General features: G+C 41.9%; 1 protein-coding gene across 6 annotated transcripts in view; it reads right to left on the bottom strand.

Moving 5' to 3' along the window:
* MGAT3 (beta-1,4-mannosyl-glycoprotein 4-beta-N-acetylglucosaminyltransferase) overlaps positions 1-24,086 on the bottom strand; it is a 773,371-nt gene that overhangs the window by 162,826 nt on the left and 586,459 nt on the right. Inside the window, exon 1 of one of the 6 annotated variants that reach the window (XM_044066956.1) lies at positions 5,798-6,415. The exons of the other annotated variants lie outside the window; for them this stretch is intronic. The gene's annotated coding sequence lies outside the window, so the exon portion shown is untranslated. Of the gene's footprint in view, positions 1-5,797; positions 6,416-24,086 lie in introns of those variants that run through there. 6 annotated transcript variants of the gene reach the window in all.

Raw genomic sequence — 24,086 nt, 5'->3', positions numbered from 1 at the left:
TAATAGTGCCGGGGTGCTCTCAGGAGCCTTGAACCAAGTTTCAGTTACAGCACAGACATCGATGTTCTCCATACTGAGAAGGGCCTCGAGTGCGTGCATTCTGAGATTTAGACTTCTGGCATTGAGCAGCATTACCCTCAGTTTCTTTCCATTTTTTTTTCTAGGGTGGTAGGTTTAGAATTTGAGCCTTGCCTAAAAAGGCACTATGGGGTGGCAAGAGCCTTAGCCAATATCCGAATCCCAGGGTGACAGGTGCAAGCCGTCCCTTGAAGCAGCGTGGCTTGTCAAGCATGTCATCCCAGGCAGACAGACACTGGATCCCCTTTGAATGACACCAGACATTAAGCCAATTGTTAAAGCTGATCATCTTGTCTCTATATTGTGGCATCATTCTTGGTGAAGGAAGGATACTGCTCAGGGTTAGGGTCATACCTGCCTGGGCTACATAATCAGAGAGCTCCTCTATGTCTCTTTTCATGTAGTCCAGGGAGGTGCGTCTCAGGTCGTTCACACCAGCATGGACAATGACTGTGTCATATTTGTACTTGCCGTGGAGTGACCCGAGTGCTTGTGTTATGTGGCGGATTCTAGCGCCCGATAGGCAGCTTACTGTGACCCTCTCCTTGTTCAGCCTGGTGAGTGGGACGTCAGTGTGTCTGACTATGGAGTCACCTATGACAAGTATGTTTGGTGTTGTATTTGGCCTTAAGGGCTGTGACTGCTTTGCACACTGCTTTTGTGGTTTATGTGTTGCTTGTGGGGTGTCTTGAGGTAGCAGTTGTTTGGGTGTCTGCTTTGGAGGCCTCTGCTGTTTAGGTAAATTTTTACTCAGGGCCTCCGAGTATGTCTTTGTGTGTTTATGTGTTTGATTCAGTGGTGTGGTAGCATTATATGAGGCTGGTTTTGTGGTGTGTGTAGTTGCCTTCTCCTCCTGTCTGGTCTTGCCAGTCCTGAGTTGAGAGAGCTCAGCCTCCAGTTTGGCTAAATAGCTGCATCTCTCGCAAGTATTTGTGTTATGTGGGAGGAGGAGAGGGTTGTCTGTGTACATGAGGCAGTTATAACATTGCCTCAAGATTCCCAGATTCACCAGCTGGACCGGAGAGAAGATTGACAACTGACCTTTGGACATGCTAGAATAATATTGGGAATTCCTTAATAATTGAAAACAAGGGCCAGTGGGGAGTGAGGGTGTAGTGCTTTTAATTTTGAGTGCTGACTTATATAATTGCTTTAGTGAGCAAGTGCCAGGTAACTTGAGTGCAATGTGTTACAAGTAACTAAATGCAAAAACGACAAACAGTAACTTTCTTTCAAGTGAAACAAGGAAATAAGTACAGTAAGCAATGCAGATATCACTAGTGATCCACAGAAGCACTGAGAAGCCACGTATTAGGTGGAATTAGCTTCCAGGGAAATAACAAGCAAACAAACAACAAGCATATAAACAAAGCTAGATTCAGCAGGCCTGGATCTAGTCTATGTTAGAGCAAACAAGGTGTACCAATTTCAGTAAGATACAGTTCAAATATTCAGGCACTATAAACCTTTAACCAGAAATTCCCAGCTCAGAAGGGCAGAGTCCAGCCTCTTCTCCCACAAGAGTGCAGACCACGAACCTTCTTAATGTAAAATAACTGGCCTGAAGCCCAAGTGCCTAAACCAGAACTAATACACTTGGACACTGGGCTCTCAATCAGCAGTTCCCAACTTAGAAGGATGAAAGCTACCTGTCCTGCCACCACAGTGCTTGCCACAAACCTTCCTAATGTAAAACAACTGGTCTGAAGCCCAAGTGCTTAATCCAAAAGACTTAGAATGATAGCTACACTTTAATCAAGTTACAACCAAGCAGTAATAAATACAATTGAATACTTTAGAGAATGTCTGGATTAGTGCTCAAGTTACACAAACAACGCTAGATCCAGCAGGCCCGAATCCAGTCTATGCCACAGCAAACAAGGCGCAACAACTTCAGTAAGAAGCAGTTCAGATATGCATGCACTATAAGCCTTTAACCAGAAATTCCCAGCTCAGAAGGGCAGAGTCCAGCCTCTCCTCCCACAAGAGTGCAGACCACAAACCCTCAATGTAAAATAACTGGCCTGAAAGCCCAAGTGCTTAAACCAGAATTAATACACTTTTAGAACAGACACTGAGCCCTCAATCAGCAGTTCCCAACCTAGAAGGATGTAAGCTACCTGTTCTGCCACAACAGTGCAGACCACAAACCCTCTCACTGCAAAACAACTGGTCCGAAGCCCAAGTGTTTAAACCAAAAGGCTTAGAATGAGTTACTCCAAGCAGTAATAAATACAATTGAGTATTTTTAAGATGATGCAAAAGTAAAATGAAGTAGGTAGAAAGACAAGCACAGTAAAAGCAGATGAATTTTTTTTTTTTTTTATCTGAACAAGTGCTGAGATCAAAGAAACAGATTTGAGAGCTGAAACTAGAAAACTGGCTAGTTATAAGAAAAAAAAAAACAACCTAGAAGGCTTCCCTCAAACACAGAAGGGCTTGGGGGCTCAGAAGCCTACAAATAGTCTATACCACTTAACAGGAAAGACAGGAAATGAGCTTAATTTTTTTTTGTCTGTTTCCCAGATGCTCTCTTTGTACAAAGTAGGAGTGCCTGAAATCAGAATATGATCTCACTGCACTCAGTTGAGTGAGCAAATGAGATGAGCCCAGAGGCAGGCTGAGGGGCGGGCAGTTTCAAGGCCACTAAGATTAACACCAAAACAAAACCACGGAGGGTGGGTGGGAATAACTGAAGAGCAGAAAAACTGCCAGTTCAGTTAATATTCCTTCAACACAGTTTAAATCAAATTAAATACCGTATTTTTTTTTTAAAAAGTGCAGATAAAGGTACTTAAATTCTCTTATATGTCAAGTTGAATATAACCAAGTTGTTAACCGGCCAAAGCTGAGGTTTTTAAGCAGAAAATACTTCACAATGCACCACTTAACTAGGCAAGGACAGGAAATCAAAGAATGTGGCTACCCCCACACCTGTAATTACTAGCAAATAACAAAATTCAGCAAACACTAGCTTCTGTTCAAGTTACTAAAGAGCAGAAGAGCAGAAAAACTGGCAGTTCAGTTAATATTCCTTCAACACAGTTTAAATCAAATTAAATATTTTATTTTTTTTTAAAAAGTGCAGATAAAGGTACTTAAATTCTCTTATACGTCCAGTTGAATATAACCAAGTTGTTAGCCGGCCAAAGCTGAGGTTTTTAAGCAGAAAATACTTCACAATGCACCACTTAACTAGGCAAGGACAGGAAATCAAAGAATGTGGCTACCCCCACACCTGTAATTACTAGCAAATAACAAAATTCAGCAAACACTAGCTTCTGTTCAAGTTACTAAAGAGCAGAAAAAATGCCAGTTCAGTTAATATTCCTTCAACACAGTTTAAATCAAATTAAATACCGTATTTTTTTTTTTTTAAAAAGTGCAGATAAAGGTACTTAAATTCTCTTATACGTCCAGTTGAATATAACCAAGTTGTTAGCCGGCCAAAGCTGAGGTTTTTAAGCCCCTTACTGGTAGAGGGATAGATGCTTTCTCAACAATGCTAAAAGCTTCTTGTGCTCTCGGAAAGAGAAAAGATTATGAGCCCATTGAAAAATTATCTTTCTATAAAAAGTAAAGCAATATTTACAGGAAAGAAAGCTGTAATGGTTCTACCCCTAGCAAAATAAACATTAATGGTGATAGTTCTTGTGCAGAATATTTTTTCTGGTGAAGTTAAGGACCTTAAAAAGTTCTATCACAATATGCAGTAGCAAAACACAATAAAAATAGAATATAATACATCAAAACAATCTAAATCAGGAAAAAAGCTCCAATAACAAAAAAACAACCTGCCCCAATCTTGAAAATGTCAAGTGCTGCTCCCTTTTTTTAGTTTGGAATCACACCAATGTCTTGGACAGGAGGAGAAGTTGAGCTTTGTACTTGGAATGTCCAAAAATACTGGAAGTCATGGTGGAAGGTAGAATATTTGTCTGCAGCCAATTCCCATAGATACTGAATGACACTACAGCAGTAATCCTCCTAATAAACAAATATGTTATTGAATATGTAGGGAAGGTTTGCATAATGGTTAAGGTGTTTACCTTACAGACACAAGATGCAGGGTTTGATTCTCACGTGGAGTAATTGGTTAGGCTTAAAATGGCCCACAAGGGCCGTTAGCCTAGTACTAAACTATGAACCTGTGTTCTACAATGACAACTTACAGAATGTTTGAATAAGATAAGAGAGAGAAAACTGTTTCAAAGGGTGAACTTAAAAGAGAGTGTCTTTTAGGCTTAGAATCCCCATAATGGATGTTTACATGCTTAAAAAACTGCAAAACAGAATAAGTGGCACTAATAGAAGCAACAGTCTTAAGTGCTGTGTGACCCCACAGTTAAGGCTATAATCCTGAGATGCACCTAAAACAACCCTAAAAATTCCTATGTATCAACAGTAAACTTGCTGCTAGATGCAAAAGTTGATGTACCAATGTTGGCTGAAAGGAATGAAGTAGATAGTCTTTAATGAAGCAGCTTGTTTTTTTTTTTTTTTTCTGTCCCAGGATGCAGGACTGTGCTTCTTCATTAAAGAAGTGCCTGACAGTAGACTGTATAGCTAAGTGCCATACTTCCTACAACTAAGCACTTGTACTATGGATATTCTGCTGCCCCAAAAACTGCTTTGTGTGTGTATGTGTTTAAACAATTTATAGCTTTCTTAAATGTGGCCCTTACTTTGACCCTGTATGCATCATTAGCTAAACCATTCTGAAACTCTTACTTAGGCACAATATACTCAACTAGCTGAACCAAACTTAGGAGACCAACCATGGCATTCTGAAAGTTGGTGGTCGTTTACTTTTTATAATATTCTTTATAAGATGTGCAGTCCTTTGTAACTCAATCTTAAAAGTTACCTTTCCTTCAAGTATACATATTTCTACTGGGCTAGGATCATGTACTCAACACTTTATGCATACCGAATCATTGGTTCTTCAGCCAATCACTGCACTGGATCCTGCTACAAAACAACTAAATTCTAAGAGAGAGAAAGAAAGAAAACACATCCTACTGCAAAATGCCCCTTCTGACAGCTGTACATAGATGTTGTAAACAGGAAGGGAAACTACCAGCAAATTACACTGAAGAAAGCACTTGCTTAGTAACTGCTGATTCACACCTCAATTATCAACCAGTTAAATAAAACTGCTGGTCATTTACACAACCACTGAAAAGCACCACTCCCTATGTTGCTACAAGATCTGTTTTGAAGACAAGTCTGAATGCATAGACAGGACTCTACAGCTTAATGACATTAATAAGAATGCAAAGAGAGTTGCTTAATATGCCTGGGCATGTATTTTCTCTAAAGGGGAATTAACAAATCCTTTGCAGAAATGACACAAATGATTCTAGGAAAGTAAGCATGCCACTTGCAAAATGCATTTCAAATAGCAGATTACACTGCTGTTGCCTTTCAGTATACAATTTAGCTCTAGTTAATAAACACCCCTGCCACCTTTTACCACCACATACAAAACAGGCACACTTGCTACCTAACTGCAAAGCAAGTACACAGACATGACACATGCCTCTGTTACATAAAAAGGCATATTGGTACTCATCAATATATTTTTTACCTACATAACTAAAATGTAAGCACTAACGTTCAGCCACATTAATTTATACATGCAAAACTATACATTTCTCTGGAAAGCTGCAAGTCCTGGGTTAGTACAATATGCATGCTACATTTAAAGGGTACATACCTGGATAGAAAAGTCAATCTTCACATGCCAAATAATAAGGTAGCCGGCAAAATTATCAAGCAAGTGAGATGCTCTGATAAACTTTAGTCTTAAGAGGTCTGTGGACTTAGTTTCACTTAAGAAAATCAAATATTTCCATTGTTTCTTGACTACCAAGCTGCATTTCTCACACAAGCTTTCAACATTAAGCAAGTTGCTAAGCCACGCTGAAATGAAGGCAGTGGTGGTGGTGACCGTTCTAATGACGATGATGATAAAAGTCAGAAAGTGGACTCCGTGATCTTATGTAAAACACATGAACCTTACACCCAGAAAGTGGAAGGGTAACATTCCTGAACAGTTACTGAATTACATCTTCTCCTATGGTAAAAATTCACTTGCCTGGTTTAGCAGCTCAGTATATACTTGAAGTAAACTGATAAGCTGCCGTGAGTGAGACTTTATCCAACGCTTCCTAAAACTTGGTTACACTTGAGGCCACACTGTCAGGTGGCGTCCTACGTTTTGACATAGCACTGCTTGTTTTGCTTGGAAATCATATCTGCCTGCAGCAGTGAGATGCAATGTATTGTTCTGCTGACAGGTAAGTTACAGTACTGCATGCTCAACAAGATGGACTGCATTTTAAAGGATAGGAACTTCAAAGACTAATGGTGAGAAGCGATCACTTGGTTTCTGAACTAAAAAGCACCACTCCCTGTGTTGCTCGGAGACCTGTAGTGTTACTTGCTGTAAGTTACAAGCTACTGCTTTTCTATCTGATATCAACACAATGTCCCCACCAACATACAGTTTTGCATGACTTGACTGGCTGATTTTCATGCTTAACAGTTTCATTAACTTGAATTAATTTTCAAGCATATCTTATTCTGTAAAAAAAGTAGGATCAACCAGGATCCAGCACTGAAGCTCTGCCACAGTTGCCCTACTGCATTAGAATTCATGCTCCTTCCAAGCAGTTCTCTCTCTTCTGGTTTTGGAATGCATTTACTTGTAATGCCTCAAAGCTCCTAATACATTTTTTTTTTTTTTTTTAAATTTCTTTTTATTGACTTTTAGTTATAACAAAACAAATCATACAAAACTATAATACATTATAAAATATGTAAATAGAAGTCACTCTACAGAACTAAACTATACAAAAACCATCTGTCACGAAAGCTCTATATTTTTTTCATTATTTTCTCACATTGTAACTTTTTACTTCTTGTGTGCATGCAATACTATAAATAAAATGCTAAACAGATTTTTTATTGATTTATTTATCATGCCAAACCGATGCAGTTTGACTGCACAAGCACATCTAAAAAAACATTAACGGTACAACCGTATATCCTCCCCCATTACTGTAAGCTAACCAGCAAACCAGTGTGTCAAGCAAACAGAATCAACGAGGACCCATAGGATTCGCTTATCATACACCAGTAGCTCCCCTCTCCACTCTAATGATACATCTATCAGAAGGTATACTGGCTCCTCAGGAATCAATAGCTGCCACAGCCAAAGTTCAAGAAGTGGCTACTTTGTGAATTTTTTTGCAGATTACCTATGTATGGTTAACAGCACAGCTAGATTTTTCACCCTAAGGAAAAATGTATTTCCATGCTAATGGACTGAAAAATGCTCTTAACAGCAGAAAAGCAAGCCTGCCAGTGAAAACAAAGTCAGTGTTCTTCCCTCAAGGCACAGCTGCCTAAGTGTTGATTATAACAAATAGATGAAAGCATACCCCCTGTATAGCAGGGTGAAAGGGAGACTTGCCATCTGCAGACCAAAACTGGCCTCCGGATTACAGATGTTATGTTTGAGCAGACAGTATATTTCATGCAAAAACCTAGACCCTTTTCTCAGTGTGAATTCAGGTTGCCCCAAGTCCCTGTAAGGAGTGAGAGAGGTTCTGAGAGTCTACAGTCCGTCAGCCCAGAAAATAACATTCATGTCCATGAGCTTTGTCTTCACTTTAGCCGCAATTTCCAGCAGATTTAAAACATGGCCACAGGTAAAGTACTGCTATCTCTAACCTCAACTCCACTTGAAAGTAAAAAATGCTGCAACTTTCACCAGCGCTGTACACTAACTGATGCATTACCTGACAAATTTCACTAACTACACTATCACTAAATGGGCCATGAAATCGCACAACTTAACTGATGTGAACACTTGCCAAAACTGATACAGTTAAGAGTGTGCCACACAATGTTAGGCATCCATACATTTATATTTTTATGACTAAAATGGTAACCACACTGCTGCATCAAAGACATTCCACCAAAGAGGGAAAAAAACTAACTGCAAATCATACAAGCACAAGACAACTTTTTCAGACAGTACAAATGTCCAGACACACAAATCACCAGGGCTCTTACTTATGCTGCCATGACCAGCACTAAGACACTTCAGGAGCTCAAGACTAGATAGGGTTAGCACTTTTTCCGCTCTCCAGAGTGGGACATGGGGTGTGTGGCCAAACATAAGACGTAACAGCAGGTGACCAAGACTTTACCACAATAAACTTGGGAGAAATAAGTAAGTAGGGTGTCTGGTGTCTGCTAGGCTCCCAGAAGTCATGGCATTTTAGATGCTCTGCAGTAGTGCATTTTAGAGCTTTTTTTCCTCTCAACACATTTTGATTTAACGATGACCTACAGAAAAGAAGAAATCAAATGTGCACAAGTCTCTCTCCTTTCTCTACACTTACTCTCTCCTTCTCCAAGTTTCTCTCTTTTACTATAAATCACTTACCATAACAAAACAAAAGTTATGTACTTACCATAATGATAGATCCATGTTGTCTGTCTCTCTCTGATTCAACGTGTGGGTTATCAGATCTGACACTGGCAAATTCCTTCAGATTTCCAAATTGCCAGGCTACACTTCCATTACCCACAATCCCCCGCTCCTCACCTGACCCCCCCCCCCCATATAGAGTCTGCCACATGTAAACAAACTTCTAAGCTACAACAAACTCCCCAAACCAAAGGAGGATGCAGGTCTCCAAGAATAAGAAAAGGGCAACCTCCACTGTCCAGCTATCTTGGATAGGGAAGTTCATCATAACAAGCCAAGGCGGGAGCCAGAGGGTTCAACCAGACAGAGACAGACATGGATCTATCATTATGGTAAGCACATAACTTTCATATCCGATGTTGTCTGTTCCATCTGGCTTCAACCTGTGGAACAGAGTCCCCAACCACATGTAAATCCTCGGGAGGAACTAAGGAAGAATATTCTGAAACATGGAGGATCCAAAAAAATGCCCTGGCTCTTGACTGATAATCCATCTTATAATGGGAAACAAAAGTGTGATGACGCATTCAAGTAGTTTATTGCACAAACGTCATCCAGTGATACTCTAGAAAAGAAAGTTGTAGAAGTAACCATAGCTCAGGTAGAATGACCTCTAAGCTTGCTTGGAAGGGTCTTGTTTCTCAAGAAATATGTGAACGGAATACAGTCTGATAGCCACTTGGATAACATCACTTTGGGCATAGCTGTGCCCGGCTCAGACTTTGAAAAGGAAACAAATAACTGACTGGATTTTCTATGTTGCTATGGTCCAAATAAATTCTCCATTGTCTATGCACATCCAAACAATACAAAAGGTATTCACTTTTGTTGGAGAAATTGGGGAAAATACATATGAAGCTAATGGAACTGTTAAGATTATTCTACGAAGCTACTTTAATCAAAGAAATTGCATTTGTATGGAGAGAAACCCTATCTTTGTGGAACAGAAAGATGAGTCAAGAACCTATAACTCCAAAACCCTCCTTGCCGAAGTAACAGCCACCAAAAATATGGCCTTCCAACACAACAACTTAAAGTCTGACATCGCTGAGGGTTCAAAATGAGGGCCTGCAACGACCTACAAAACAAACGGCAAATCCCAGGAAGGAACCAGGATCCTGAACTGGGAAACGCAGCAAAAAGGTACCTTTGAGAAAAGCCTTGGAAATCTTGAGAGCAGCTAGTAGAACATTATCCCTGCAAATGTGAAAATTAGAAATAGTTGCCAACTGCACCTTAACTGTAGAAAAACTAGAACCTGACAAACAGCTCAGCAAGAAAATCTAAAACAGATTCTAAAGGATCGGGAAAGGGATCAAACCCATGGGATTCCACCCACATCGCAAAATGTCTCCACTTACTAAAATACACTTTCATAGTTGAATGCTTTTGAGATAAAGACAAGTTATGAACTACAGCCTGGGAAAACTTGGGATTTCTGTCCATCAAGGGAAGTGGAAAAAACATGCAATTAGCCTAAGGGAATAAACATTGGGAGGATCCAGACCCACTGGATGAGAAATGAGATCCACAATGGGATCCAGTACCCAAGGGGTGTATTTCAGAAAAAAAACATAGGAAGGGAAAAGTATAGTTGTGTACACTTACCGTAAATGTAGATGTTCAAGTGTATTCACTGTTGCAGTAATCACATTTGGGTTATCTGCCTAAAGGTAGCCCTCAGTCGGCCCGAATACCAGAGTCTTGGCATTTTTGCATCAGATGCTGTCGCCTCTTCCATGACGTCAGGTCATCAGGGATATAAAACATGCAGCCGTCGCCATTACATCAGTTTTTCTTGCCCCAGATCTCAGAAGCCCCCAAAATAGAAAGCAATTACATGGCGTGGAACACCTCCAGTAAAAAGTAAATACCATTGCCATAGGATATGGCCAAAAAAGAGGACAGGTGGAAAGTACAGAAAAATCAGGGGGTTGGAGGGAGGGTAACCAGGACTGTAACAGTGAATACACTCGAACATTTACATTTATGGTAAGTGTACACAACTGTACTTTGTTCTTCATGTTTCACTGTTGCAGTCATCACATTTGGGTTAATTCCCAAAGGTGAGGAAGGGTGGAGGCAGTCAAGACGTATTAGGGCTGGCTAGCAGGCCTTGTAAGACTGCTGTAGCAAATCCAACTCTGGATTTAGAAAAGATAGGTAAGTGGTAACGCTTGGTGAAGGTGTGTACTGAACTCCAGGTTGCAGCTTCCAGGATGTCCCTGGAAGCTGCAACCTGGAGTTCAGGTTGCAGCTTCCAGGATGTCCCTGGTAGGGACTCCCCTGAGAAATGCTGTAGAGGTTGAGGTAGCCCTGGTGGAATAGGTTCTGATCCCCTGTGGGGTAGGTTTTCCATGGTGTCTGTAGCAGAAATGGATGCAGTGTGCTATCCATTTGGAGATGGTTTGCTCTGAAAAGACCTTGCTCTCCGCCCCTGTAGCAAAGCTGACTAGTAGCTGGTAAAACGTTCTGAAAGGTTTAGTCCTGTCAAGGTAGAACCTTAGCTGTCTGTGCGCATCCAAGGAGTGCAAGATCCTTTCCCCTTTATTCTGAGGATTAGGGAAAAAGGTTGGTAAATGGATTGATTGGTTTAAAGCCACACTGGATACCACCTTGGGCATAAATGATGGGTTAGTCCTGAGGGAAACCCTGTCCACATGGAAGATAATGAAGGGTTCCACAGCCATAAGGGCCTGTAACTCAGACACTCTTCTTGCTGAAGTGATGGCTAGAAGTAAGGCTGTTTTCCAAGAGAGGAATTTTAACTCTGCCATAGCAGCAGGCTCAAAGGGGGGAAGCATGAACTTCTCTAGTACAAAGTTAAAGTCCCAGGCAGGCATGGAAGCTCTCCTCGGGGGTCTTAAATTATTAGCTCCTCTCAGGAACTGTTTGACCAGAGGGTGAGAGAAGAGGGGTGGGCTCAGTATTATAATGAGCTGAGATGGCAGAGGAATGAATCTTAATTGATGAGAAGGATGGGCCTTTGTGGAGCAGCTCTGCTAGATAACCTAGGATTTGAGGTAAGGTGGGTATGGCTGTCCTTTCCCTGAGACTGGCTGAAAGAACAGTATCTTTTCCACTTTTCTGAATAGGATTTCCTCGTACTAGGTCTCTCCTGGCCTCAAGGATGACATCCAGCACCTATTTGCTGACTGCTGCTGGTGATGTATTCAGGGAATAAGCCAGACTACTAGGTTCAGGGTTTGGAGCTGAGGATGCAAAATCTGGCCCTCCTGCTGGGACAGCAGAGAGGGGGTCTGATGCAGGTGCCGGTGTGGCACTGTTGCCAGACTGCGTAAAAGTGGGTACCAGTGCTGGCGTGGCCAGTCTGGTGCAACAGGGATTGTCCTTGGCCTGACCTGTTTGATCTCGAGTAGTACTTTCGAGAGGAGGGGAAGAAGAGTGAAGGAATAGATTGAGAGGTTTTCCCATGTAAAGGATAGGGCATCCACTTTCCATGCTTGGCTGTGGGGAGGGGTTCTGGTGCAAAATTTGCTCAACTGATGGTTTTGGGGGGAAGCAAAGATGTCCACCTCTGGTGTCCCCCACCTGTGGATTAGAAGCTTGAATGAGTTGGGTTCCAGTTTCCATTCGTGTGGGTCCAATTAGATTTCTGCTTAAGTCGTCTGCCAGTGAATTTTGTTTGCCTGGCAGGAATTGAGCTTGCAGGTGCACTTGGTTGCTCAAGGCTGTGTTCCACAAAGCCATGGCTAATCTGCAGAGTGGGTAGGAATGAGTTCTCCCCTGCTTGTTTATGTACCACATAATTGTGGTGTTGTCTGTCTTTATCAAGAGTTGTCCTGGAAGAATAAGGTATTTGAAGGCTGTCAGTGCATTCTGTACAGCTAACATTTATTTTTGATTGATATGCAGGCACATTTGTCTTGATCTCCATTTGCCTTGAATGCATTTGCCTGCCATGTGCGCTCCCTCATGCATAGTCTGATGCGTCTGTTGTCAGGGTTTGGACGGCGGGGGATTGAATGAAAGGGAGTTCTTTGCTGTGGTTGCAGGCCTCTGCCCACCAAAGGAACTCTGTCCTTAGGCGAGGAATGATAGGAAACACTGTTTCCAGGTCCTGAGAATGTTGACACCAGAGACTTTTTAAGTACCATTGAAGTTTCCTCATATGCAGTCTTGCAGTATTTTTATTGCAGATAGCTGGGTTTGGGTGGCCAGTAATTTGTCAAATACAATTTTTTGGCTGGGTACCAGGTGTGATTTCTTTTTGTTGATGGTATACCCCAAAGAACTCAGCAGTCTCTACAAATGTCAGATGCTGAAGTAGCAATTCCCGACTGTCCGCCTGAATCAGGTAATTGTCCAAGTATGGGTAAATTTGAATGTTTCTCTGCCTGCAGTACGCAATGGCTGGAGCCAGGCACTTTGTGAACACCCTGGGCACAGTAGATAAGCCAAAGGGAAGTGCAGAGAACTGATAGCACATAGAGCATGCCCTGAAACATAGATATTTCCTGCAAGATTCCCTCATGGGGATGTGCAGATAAGCTTCTTTTAAGTCTAGGGTGACTAGCCAGGAGTCCTTGCCTAGCATAGGAAGCAGCTGTTGGAGTATAAGCATTTTGAACTTTGGTACCACCAGGAAGGTGTTGAGAATTGACAGATCCAGAATAGGGCGCCAAGAGTTCTCTTTTCTGGGCACCAGAAACAGTCTGGAGTAGAAACCCTGTCCCCTTTGCTCTGTTGTAACAGGCTGAATAGCCCTGATACTGAGAAGAGAAATCACTTGCTTTTGGGCCTCTGCCCACTGGTTTGGAGGAAGGTCTGGCAATCCGCTTGGGGTTGGCAGTGAGTAGAAGTAAAATCTGTATCCCTAGGATACAATATTTAAGACCCATCGGTCCTGGGTAATGTATTCCCAGTTATTTGCATGCAGGGCGAGTTTTCCTCCTAGGGGTGCAAGTACTTGGGCATGGCTGGGAAGGATGGAGGACAAGTCATTGTGAACTTTTTCCATAAGGGGGTGGCTTACCACTCCCTGTTTTTGAGGTGGGAGCACTCCACTGTTCATATCTTTGCATACTCAGAGTCTTTGTGGTCTGTTGCCCCTGGGTTTGGACTGAGAAGGCCTTAGAGGGACTGGAAAGGACCAGTTTTTTGAAGGCCAATGCCTACTGAATCTATGTGGCTGTACCTGTAAGAAAACTTTAACAGTGTGCATAGATTGAGCTTTTTCCTCCATCTTTTTAAGACAAACTACTGCTTTAGTGCCAAACAAACATTCTGGGTTGAATGGAGTGTCTAGTAATTTTGCTTTGACACGGTCTGGCAAGATTTGTTCCTTCAGCCAAGCATGCCTTCTCAGAACAGACCCAGTGACAACAGCCCTGCAAGATGCTTCTAAGGCATCAAAACCACACTGCAAAGTATGTTTACCAACTTGGTGTGCAGAATGCATTAACTCTTGTAAATCATTATTTTCTGCACAATCAGGAATCAACAACATTTTTGTTTAATTAGTTCCATAATATGCTGCTGGCACTTCAACATGTGAAACTGGCAATTTAAAGCCCTGATGGCAAGAGTTGCAGAGGTATATACCTTCTTACCCTATCTGTCTAAAGCCCTAGAATCCTTGTCTGAAGGGGTAGGGTATTTGGCTGTAGTAGCCTTAATACCTTTAGGTCCCCGGGAAATGGTCTCTGGATCCGCAGTAGGATTTTTAAAGAGAAATGTGTGAGAGTCGGGTACTCTGTAGTACCCATCAGGCTTTCTAGGAGCTGGAGGCAAAGTATCAGGGGTAAGACTTGATTCCATGAAGACATCTACAATATCCAGGACAGGGGCTAAAAATTCCCAGAGTCTCTTTTTGGACTGAGGGTAGTCCTGACATTCCCAGCGGAAATGCTCTCTTAGGGTATGCAAGGTTTCACCGAAAGAAAAATCCTATGAAGGGGAGGCAGGGGGAATGGAATCCTCTGCATCTGAATCCTCATAGGTGGATAAGGGTATGTGTCCTGGTAATCAGAGTCATCGGACTCATGGTCTGTAGAATCAGAAGGAAAAAGTCAGTTCTTTGTCTTTTAGAGGGTGAAGGCTGGCTTCCCCTAATTAAAGTAACAATGTCTTCCGCCATTCTAAGCATTTGTTTCTGAGGTATGGGAGCTTGAGAATGTGCTTTAGTCATCCGTTTCCTAGGAGTAGTGCGAACTCTGGGCCTGAGAAATTTGGTAGTTTTAGTCAGAAACGAAGTAGTCGGTTTAATACAAACATCGGAAGGTCTGACTACATCCTCAGAAGCCAGTGCCCTGCACAGCGGCTCCGGATCCATCCAAGGTAGAGATATCCGCAGGTTCCATAGTCGAAGCATCATCTTGTGGCATACCGGACTCCGAATGGGTCTCAGTAGAGGCCTGCAAATCTGTAGAAGCAGGTATCAGGGGTTGCGAAAGCGCCTCACTGAGTACTGGCAGACTGGCGACTAGCTTAACAGAAGCGTCGCCAGCAGTTTTGGACCTATGTGGTCTGTCTCTATCTTTATCCTTACGTTTTTTCGGAAGATCGGCAGTCGGATGGCTTAATGAAGTCATTTTGGAATACAAATGAGAGCGAATGAATTTAGCAACAAAGATAGCCCGACGACAAATAGCTCGGGCATTGAACAAGGCACAAAACCGACAGCGAGGAACGTTGTGGTCTGGGCCTAAACAGATGACGTAGTAAGAATGAAAATCTCTGAGAGGTATTTGCTTTCCACAGGCAAGACAATTGTTAGCTTTTTCTGACATCGGTTAGAACAAGAAAAAAGGATCCCCAATGGGGTACTTTTAGAAGACTTCAGGTTTGAAACTCGAAAAATGAAAATTTCAGGTAGTGGCCGACCGGCACTTGCGAACTGCGTCTGCTTCGTGGTCCCGCGCGGCAAGAAAAGCTGATGTAATGATGTCGGCTACATATTTTATGCCCCTGACATCATGGGAGAGGCGACAGAATTCCGAAGCAGAAATCTCAAGAGTCTGGTATTCGGGCCCACTGAGGGCTACCTGCAGGCAGATAACCCAAATGTGATGACTGCAACAGTGAAACACGAAGAACCTCTACACGTGACGAGACCAGAATGGTGCTATGAGGACCACAGTTGCTCTACAGCAGACCACTTTCGGGAGGAATTTTACAATCAGAGGAAATGGGGAATAAACATACAAGAGTCCTGGAGGGCCAAACAGTGTGTCAGTGGGTGACTGCCCTGGGGGGACAAAGGTACAATAGCTACTGCACTGGACGTTGGGCAGGGAGGCACAGAGGTCACAACACGGAGTGCCCCAATGCCAGAAAATCCAAGCCGCAATTCTCAGATTTCAAGATCACTCATAAGGAGGCTGAGGATGTCGGCCAGAGTGCTGGACTTCCCCAGGATGTGCGAAGCAACCAGAAATGACTGAGATGAAATCGCCCTTTGCCAAACACTCATGGCCTCTCGACAAAGAGGGTAAGAACGTGTTCCCCCTCAGCTTATTGAGATACCAGACAACAGGTACATTGCCTAACTATATTGCAATCACGCCTCTGGGAAGGGTGTCCTAAAAAGCCTGCAATACGAGGAATGTAGCTCTCACCTCCAGGACATCAATGTAGAAGTCTGTTTCCAGAGAAGACCAGGACCCACGAAGGTCCTCCCTTCGAAATGCCTTCCCCATCCAAGGAGGAGTGCATCCGTGGTGACTGTGACTGGAAGAAGGGGAAGGACAAACTGTTTCCCACTGACCACTAAAGCAGACTGCAACCACCACCAAATCTGGTTGTGACATACATTTGTCAACTGTACTGAAAAGTCCAATGGGTAAGTCACAAATGACCACTGTACCACTGGGGCCCTCTACAGACTGCTTTCATATGACTGGCTAGAGGAACCAACCCTATAGACTTTGCCATGTGGCCTAAGAGTTTCAAAACTGCAGGAGTTGGAGACTTCAACAGTGCAAGAACTGACATCCCAGAGATTGAAGGCTTATCACTCCAGAGCTCAGGAGCCTGGCAATTTGTCTGACTATCCCAGTGGCAACCTATGAACTCTTAACGTCTGAACAGGTTTGTAGGCTTGACTTAAAGACAACTGACCGTAATGCCTAAATGGTTGCACAGTTGCAGTAAGGTGTTCCTTGTTATAATCAATAACAAGTACAACTCTTGTGAGGGTGGCAAGGAGCCAATTGTCCAGGTAACAAAAGACCTGGAACTCCTGCAACCAGGCTGCAAACAATGCCATGCATATAGTGAACACCTGGGGGGGGGGGGGCTGTGATGAGACTGAACTGCAGAGCCCTGAACTAGTGACTGGCCCCCAGCCAAAGTGAAGTACCCTCCTGGAAATCCTCTCTATCTTTGCATGATGACAGACATTCTTGAAGTCTATCAAGCACATCCAACTGTACTTCCTCAGTACAGGTAAAATGGACTGCACAGTGACCATCCGGAATTTGTTCTGTTTCACAAAAGGATTCAACTTACTTAAATCCAGAAAAGAGCTGAGGTCATTGTTTTTCTTTGGTACCAAAAACAATCTTGAATAAACCCTGGATCCTCCTTGGTCTGGTGAGGTTTGTGAGCAGCATATGAATCTCTAACGCTATTTGCAGTCTCTGACATGGTGGAATGTATGGGAGATGTCTGTAATGCAACTTTGGAACATCAAAAAAGGGGAACAGTATAGGCTCTGGATATGACTCAACACCCATGTGTCGGAGGTGATAGCCTCCCAAGCTTCTGGGTGAAGAGCCAAGCAACCCCTGACTGCCTCTACAACACACATATAAGCTAACACTAACACAGACTAAAATGAACAGAACACTACCCAAGAAAAAAGGTGGGAAGCCAATACAAAAACAATAATACACCTGGAAAAAAAAAAACTACCTAACTACTTATCTACCCTACTGAAAACCATACCAACACTATAGTAGGGTAAGGGAAAGCACAAAGAACAAGAAAAACACTATATTAAAGTTTTTTGAAAAAAGGATACACAGAAGTGGAGCCGGATCAAGCTATTGACAGGAATGGCGGCTAACTAGGTCTGAGGAGTCTGGTGAGGAGTAGTGTAGATGGTGCCTACCGAGTTGAAAGTCTGAAGGAACTGGCCAGTGTCGGACACAATAAACCCCAGGTTAAAGCCAAATGGAGCAGGCAACAGAAGATCAAAATGTTTTAAACTTAATTCAGTCACTGCTTATTTGTCTACACCAATGCTCCTACCTGATTCTGGTGGTATCACTCTTGATCACTACTGGCAGGCTAGCAGCAGGCAGCAGCTCTGGTTCTCAATCAGGGAAAGTGAGCTCATAATCAGCATCACTCTCAACAAACATACTCGAAAATCTGAAACACTCCCACTCAATGCGAAACAAATGAGGAGCATATAAGTTTTCTAATAACTTCAACCAGGAAGCTTTAAGGATGTTAAAATGTATTTTATACTTACAAAAAGTTCCTTTGGTGAATTAATGAAATTCATTATTACTTACCATAAATATTACTTAAAACTTAATAATGTGTGACACACCCTTTCATGTGGAAGAGAAAGAAACATGGACATTTTAAGACCAAACTAAGGAACATTTCTCATAACGAGGTACCCTTGAGAAGTTTAATGATCAGCATGACAAGGAATGAAGTAAAATCACTGACCACAGATCTTTAAAATAAAATATCACCCACAGATCTGTTTCTAACTAAAAAAAACAAGCAAGTTTAAGTGAGAGATGTTCACCACTCCTCCTTTCCTAAGCAGCTGATACAAGGATCATCCCAACTCTGGTATTTCTCCCCACAGTAGTTCAGCCAATTACTGTTGACAAAGATGAGGAGAGGATACAAGAAAGAGCACACAGCACAACAGCAGCCTGTAACTACAGGAAAGGTTCAGCAGACTGACTTAACGCACAAAAAAGACCCCTAAAACAAACTGCTTAATCACACAAAGTCTACAGTAGCTAGCTAGCAAACAGTGCTATTACAACACCAAAGCTACCAGGCATACCTCTCAACCTGCAGACATCAGAAATCTGGGCAAAAGTAGGTACACATTTGGCCAAAAATCTGGACAGCTAATTAGCATAAACATGCATACCAAACAGCATGACTCTTGCCACTTCAAACTGAATTGTGGGTACCCACCAGTTAGAAACACAAGTTTAAAAAAGTTGTTGAAAACATGTAACTAGGCATATGGTATAACTTATGAACCACTTCCTATATTATTTTATGGCACTGTATCATACACGTACTATTTATTTTTACTGGTAGCTCTTTTCCTGTTCCCATAACATTCTATGTTTGACAAACTTTAATACATAAACGCAGTCTGTATTGAATTTGACAAAACCTTACTACACACACACACACACACACACATTAAAATGCAGAATTTTGCAAAGTTTACTTCCTCAATTTATCTTAGAGCAGAAATTTGAGTGTAATTTGATGTTAAATATGTACCTGTAAGGACTGAGGTAAATGATTAAATATTGAAAATGATTCTGAGTTCCACTTTCCCTCACAGACATTTCCAGAAATAAAACATATTTTACAGATCACAGCACAATTAGAAGTTCTTAGACATGATTGATATTTCCACAAAGTAATGCCCAAATAAAGAAATATAAAACAAATAATTATGAATTTCCTTACCTATATAAACATACAACTGCATCTAACTTCAGTTCACATCAAAAGACTATTTCTAATCAAAATCATAAAAATAAAAAATCCAGCTTTTGATTCAGGACATGATATGTCATACAATAAATACACAACAATCAGTACACTAAATGTGAATCGCAGGTTTGTAAAACTCACACAGTAATTACTACACTAGTAATGTGAAATGCAGGTTTGTACAATGCACAACTTGAAAATGTTTTCTATCCCAGCTGGGCCACATTTTCTTCACAAAGGTTGTTTCTGTAACATTGGAACAAGACTGAAAAATGAAAGCAATGCACTTAACCATAAAGTTGAATCCATGTTGCCTGATTTTCGTCTGGTTCAAATGTGACCTCGGAACGGACTTCGAAGCTTCTTCAGATCCAGAGCTCTGACTCCTCCCCTACCCATAATTCCCTAGACTCCACCTTAGATGCTCAGATCAAGTTTGCCCCTCCCCCATATATTAGGAACATGTTATAAAAGGAACAATCCTAAGAATGATCCGCCCTAAATTAGATGGTATCAAGCTGTTGAGGAATAGTGGATACAGTCTCATGACCATGCACAGACAAGGAATAAAAGTCCACTTAATTATCTCAAAACCATAGGTGACAATTTGATAGGGGGAAGGAGGGAGGGAGTTTGAACTGGATGAAAATCAGACAACATGGATCTAAGGTTATGGTAAGTACTTAACTTTTGTATCCAATGTTGTCTATTTTCATCCGTTTCAAACATATGGGACAGAATCCCAAGCTGTCAAACTGGTAGGGTTGCCACCTTTTCAAATGCCCAAAGTGGGACATGTTTGGTACAAACATCAGATTTTGCAGGCCAGAACATACCCACGGCCAGTACAAATGACATAACTTCAATTTTTTCCCTAAATAAAACCTTATTCTTGTAGCATTTTAGTTGCTTATTCTGTTTCTTATAACATTTAGGTGTTTCAGATACAGAATAACTTTTATGCAACTATTACATAAAATATAGGAAATAATTTTGTCCTAAAATCTCAGGATATTTCCCATTTTTACAATTTTTTAGCAGGACACAACAGCCCAAAGAGGGACTGTCCCTCGCAAAGTGGGACAGGTGGTAACCCTACAAACTGGGTGGCATCAAGGAAGGACATTCCTAAGTATGGTGGAACCAAAGGATCTGAACTGAGTGTCCAGCCTATAGTGAGACACAAAGGTGTGTACTGTACCTCAAGTGGCCACAGCACAAATGTCATCAATGGATAGTACTTTGTTAAAGGCTGTCAAAACAGAAACTGATCTAGTTGACTGAGCAATGGTTTACTCGATAATGGTAAATTCTTATTATAGACAAAGGAGATACAATCAGACAGCCATGTGGACAAAGTAACTTTAGTAATTACCTTCCCTGACTTTGGTTTAGATAATGAATTGAACTGATAGTCTTTTAAGAATAGCTTTGTTCTATGAATGCAAAATTTGAGCGGTCTGTCGACATCTAACATATGCAGCAAGTATTCTCTCCATTTAAAAAAAAAAAAAGGTACTTTATTTTAAAGTAGTTTCCTTTGTTTGAATACCTGGGGGACAAAAAAAATAGGCAAATTTAAAGATTACTTCAGATTAAACTTGGATACCACCTTAGGAATAAAGGATACATTAGCTCTAAGGGAAAAACTCTTTCTGAAATACCAGACACAGAGGCTTACATGATAGTATCTGTAACTCTTGAGATTTGCCTGGCTGAAGTCACTGCCACTTGGAAATTTGTTTTTCAAGAAAGAAATGTTATATCTGCTGAGGCTGTGAGTTCAAATGGAGCCTGTGTCAGAGCTGTTAGCATAATGGTGATGCCCCACAGAGGGGCTGGGTCTTTAATGGGAGATCTTAGTAGAAAGGTACCTTTTAGGAAATCTTTGGAAATTTTCAGTGAAGCATATCCAATGTGAAAGTTTGAAATTGCCACGAACTATACCTTGATGATGGCAAAACTGGAAACTATATCAAAAAGGTCAGATAAAAATTCTAGTATGGATGGCACAGGTGCTGAGAAAGGGTCCAGACCTTTAGAGTAGGCCTCAAATCAAGAATCTCTTCTATTTACTCAGGTAATTTTTTCCAGTGGACAGTTTCTGAGAAGCAGAAATAATATTAACTACTGCAAGGGAAAGCCTGGCATCTTTAGCTATACTTAAAATTGGAGGAACCATGTAGTTAACTTCATGAACTGCTGGTGCAGAGGAGGCAGTCTGGATGGGTGGGTCAGTACAGTTGGACAATGATCCAACATCGAAGGCTGATGTATAAGTAGAGGTCATTGGTAAGGGAATGGGAACCATGTCTGTTGGGACCAAAAGGGGGCAATGAGGATCACTCTGGCCTTGCACTGTCTTGCTTTCTGTATGAATTTGCTCATTAGGGGCAACGGGGTGAAGGCATACAGAAGGCCTGGGGGCCAGGTTTGGACCAGAGTGTCCCTCAGTGACTGTCCCTGTGGAGTGATCATGGCAAAATACCGGCTGCATTTGCTGTACAGAAAGGATGTAAAAAGGTTGCAGCAAGGTTGGTTCCAGTGACTGAATACTAAATGTGCCACTGTAGGAATGAGGGGTTAGGAAAGGTCACAGCAAAGTTGGCCACAGTAACTGAACATTGAATGTGTCCCTGTAGGATTGAGGGATTAGGACTGTTCTGCTCAATTTGTCTGCTAGTACACTGGACAACCCTGGTATGTTTATTTCATCAGAAAGCTTTGTGAAGGCATCGCTCATTGCCAGACTTTCACTGGCTCTCAACACAGATGATAAGAATGTGTTCTCCCTTGCTTTTTGATGTACCATACCACCACCATGTTGTCCATCTGTATGGAAATAACACCCCTGGGGAGGAGAGGAATGCCTGGAATATTAGGAGAACTGCCTTAAACTTCAAGACACTGATGTGAAGACTGACCTCTAGTGACATTCTCCCTTTGAAGTGTCCCACCCTAGAAGGGAGGTGCCCGTGCTCACTGTTGCAATCACTGATTCTGATCGGAAAGGGCGACCCTTGGTGCCAGTCGGGGATGTCTCCCACCAAGTGACATGATGTTTGCAGTCCTGAGTAATTCGCATTTTTGAATGTAGAGGGTGAAGGGACTGAGACCGCTATACTGCTGAAGTCCACTGCAGTACTCTCATGTAGTATTTGGCTAAGGAGACTATTAGAATTGTGGACAGCATGAGGGCTAAAAGATGTATAACTAATCTTGCTGGTTGTGGTGGGTAATGTAGCACTTATTATGCTGTGAGATGAAGTGTCTGGTCTTTCGTCAGGGGAAGAATGACTATATGCAGGTTGGTGCCTAGGTGGCATTTTATGAACTCTATATTCTGTGTTGGAGCTGGTCAACGTTTTGGTAGATTTACAGTTACTCCTAACTCCAGTAACAACTGGAGTACCTAGTCCAGGTGAAACAACAGTAGATGCTTGGAGGTAGCAGTGAGGAGCCAGTCGTCGAAGTACAGGAGGACTTGGATCCCCAGCAGATGCAGGTGTTCTGCTACCACTGCCATTTTGTTGTGTCTTTCGGCTTTTCCGGTTAGGGGTCGCCACAGCGGAACTCCAGTCCGCTAATGATTGGTAGTTGATTTTTACGTGCCGAGTTACCAGCCCTGATGCACAACCTTCAACGAAGGTACGCCCATTCACGCATGTCTCCATGCAGAAGACGCTCTAGCTGAGAATCGAACCTGACAGTGTCTTACTGTGAGGCGACAACGCTACCGCAGCACCACCATCGAGGATACTGCTACCACTGCCATAATTTTATTTATTTTATTTATTTATTTATTGCATTTGTTGACCGGGAAAGTCCACTGGGCCTAGGAAGGGCCCATTTTCAGTGGAGGTCTGGGGAGAAAAGCTCCACAGTATTGCATACAAAACAAAAACAAAGTAGATCCACTGAAAATTTAATACAAAGTTGAAATGTAAAAATACACAACTATAACAGTGAAATCATACATTAATTACAAACAAATGTCTTAGTCTGTTAGAGAGAAAAAGGTTAATAGATAGGATGAAATAATGTGGGAGGTTATCAGTTGAACGAGAGTGATGATAGAAGAGTATTACCGTGATAGTTGAAATAGCAAAGTGTAGAGAAAATCAACTGTGAACAGGAAGGAAGGATGCAGAAGTGTATGAGCTGAGAGCATTAGTATAATATTCAAGTGTAGAGTTAGAAGTTGAAAAGTACAGATATCAGGGTGCAAAGCAAGTGAAAAGAATGAGTTAGAGACATGAAGCAGGTGGCAGAAAGAGACAGGAGGTAGAAGAGAAGAAATGTGTAGAGTTTTATAAATAACGACAGAGATAGGGGTCTAGAGTGGGAAGTCAGGTGTTTGTTTTTTGGTGGGGTACAGGAGCACAGCCAATGAGAGAGAAAATGCACTTTTAGGGATTTTTTTTTAAAGGATGCAGGATTACTCATAGTTCTGAGAGATGGAGGCAAATTGTTCCATAATCCATAATTTAACTCATTAACCCTGAGTACCGTCACAGAGTGCATCTAAGGTTACATCTGAGCTCTCCCTGAGGCGTCAACAATCCAGGTACATTACATCCGAGGTCATCTAGGAGTGCAGCTAAGTTTAGAAAAACCTACAGCTCTGAAAGTATATTTGTAACGTTTGTAATGTGCATCATCTGAAACTTTAACACCCCTAGTTCAAGAATACATAAAAGACAACTAGTAATAAAATGGCAAAAAGCAAAGACAAAAGGTCCAGTTATCAGTCTTCACAGAACGTTCATTGGTTATAGATTGGAAACGTTGCATTAGTTGCACCCACTAAAATAAAGCAGGACAA

This window comes from Protopterus annectens, chromosome 1.part0 (assembly GCF_019279795.1).
Source record: "Protopterus annectens isolate FY-2018-M chromosome 1.part0, PAN1.0, whole genome shotgun sequence".
Taxonomy (NCBI): Eukaryota; Metazoa; Chordata; order Ceratodontiformes; family Protopteridae; genus Protopterus; species Protopterus annectens.
Note: the sequence above shows the minus strand (reverse complement) of the source record. Positions and strands in the feature narration are given on the sequence as shown.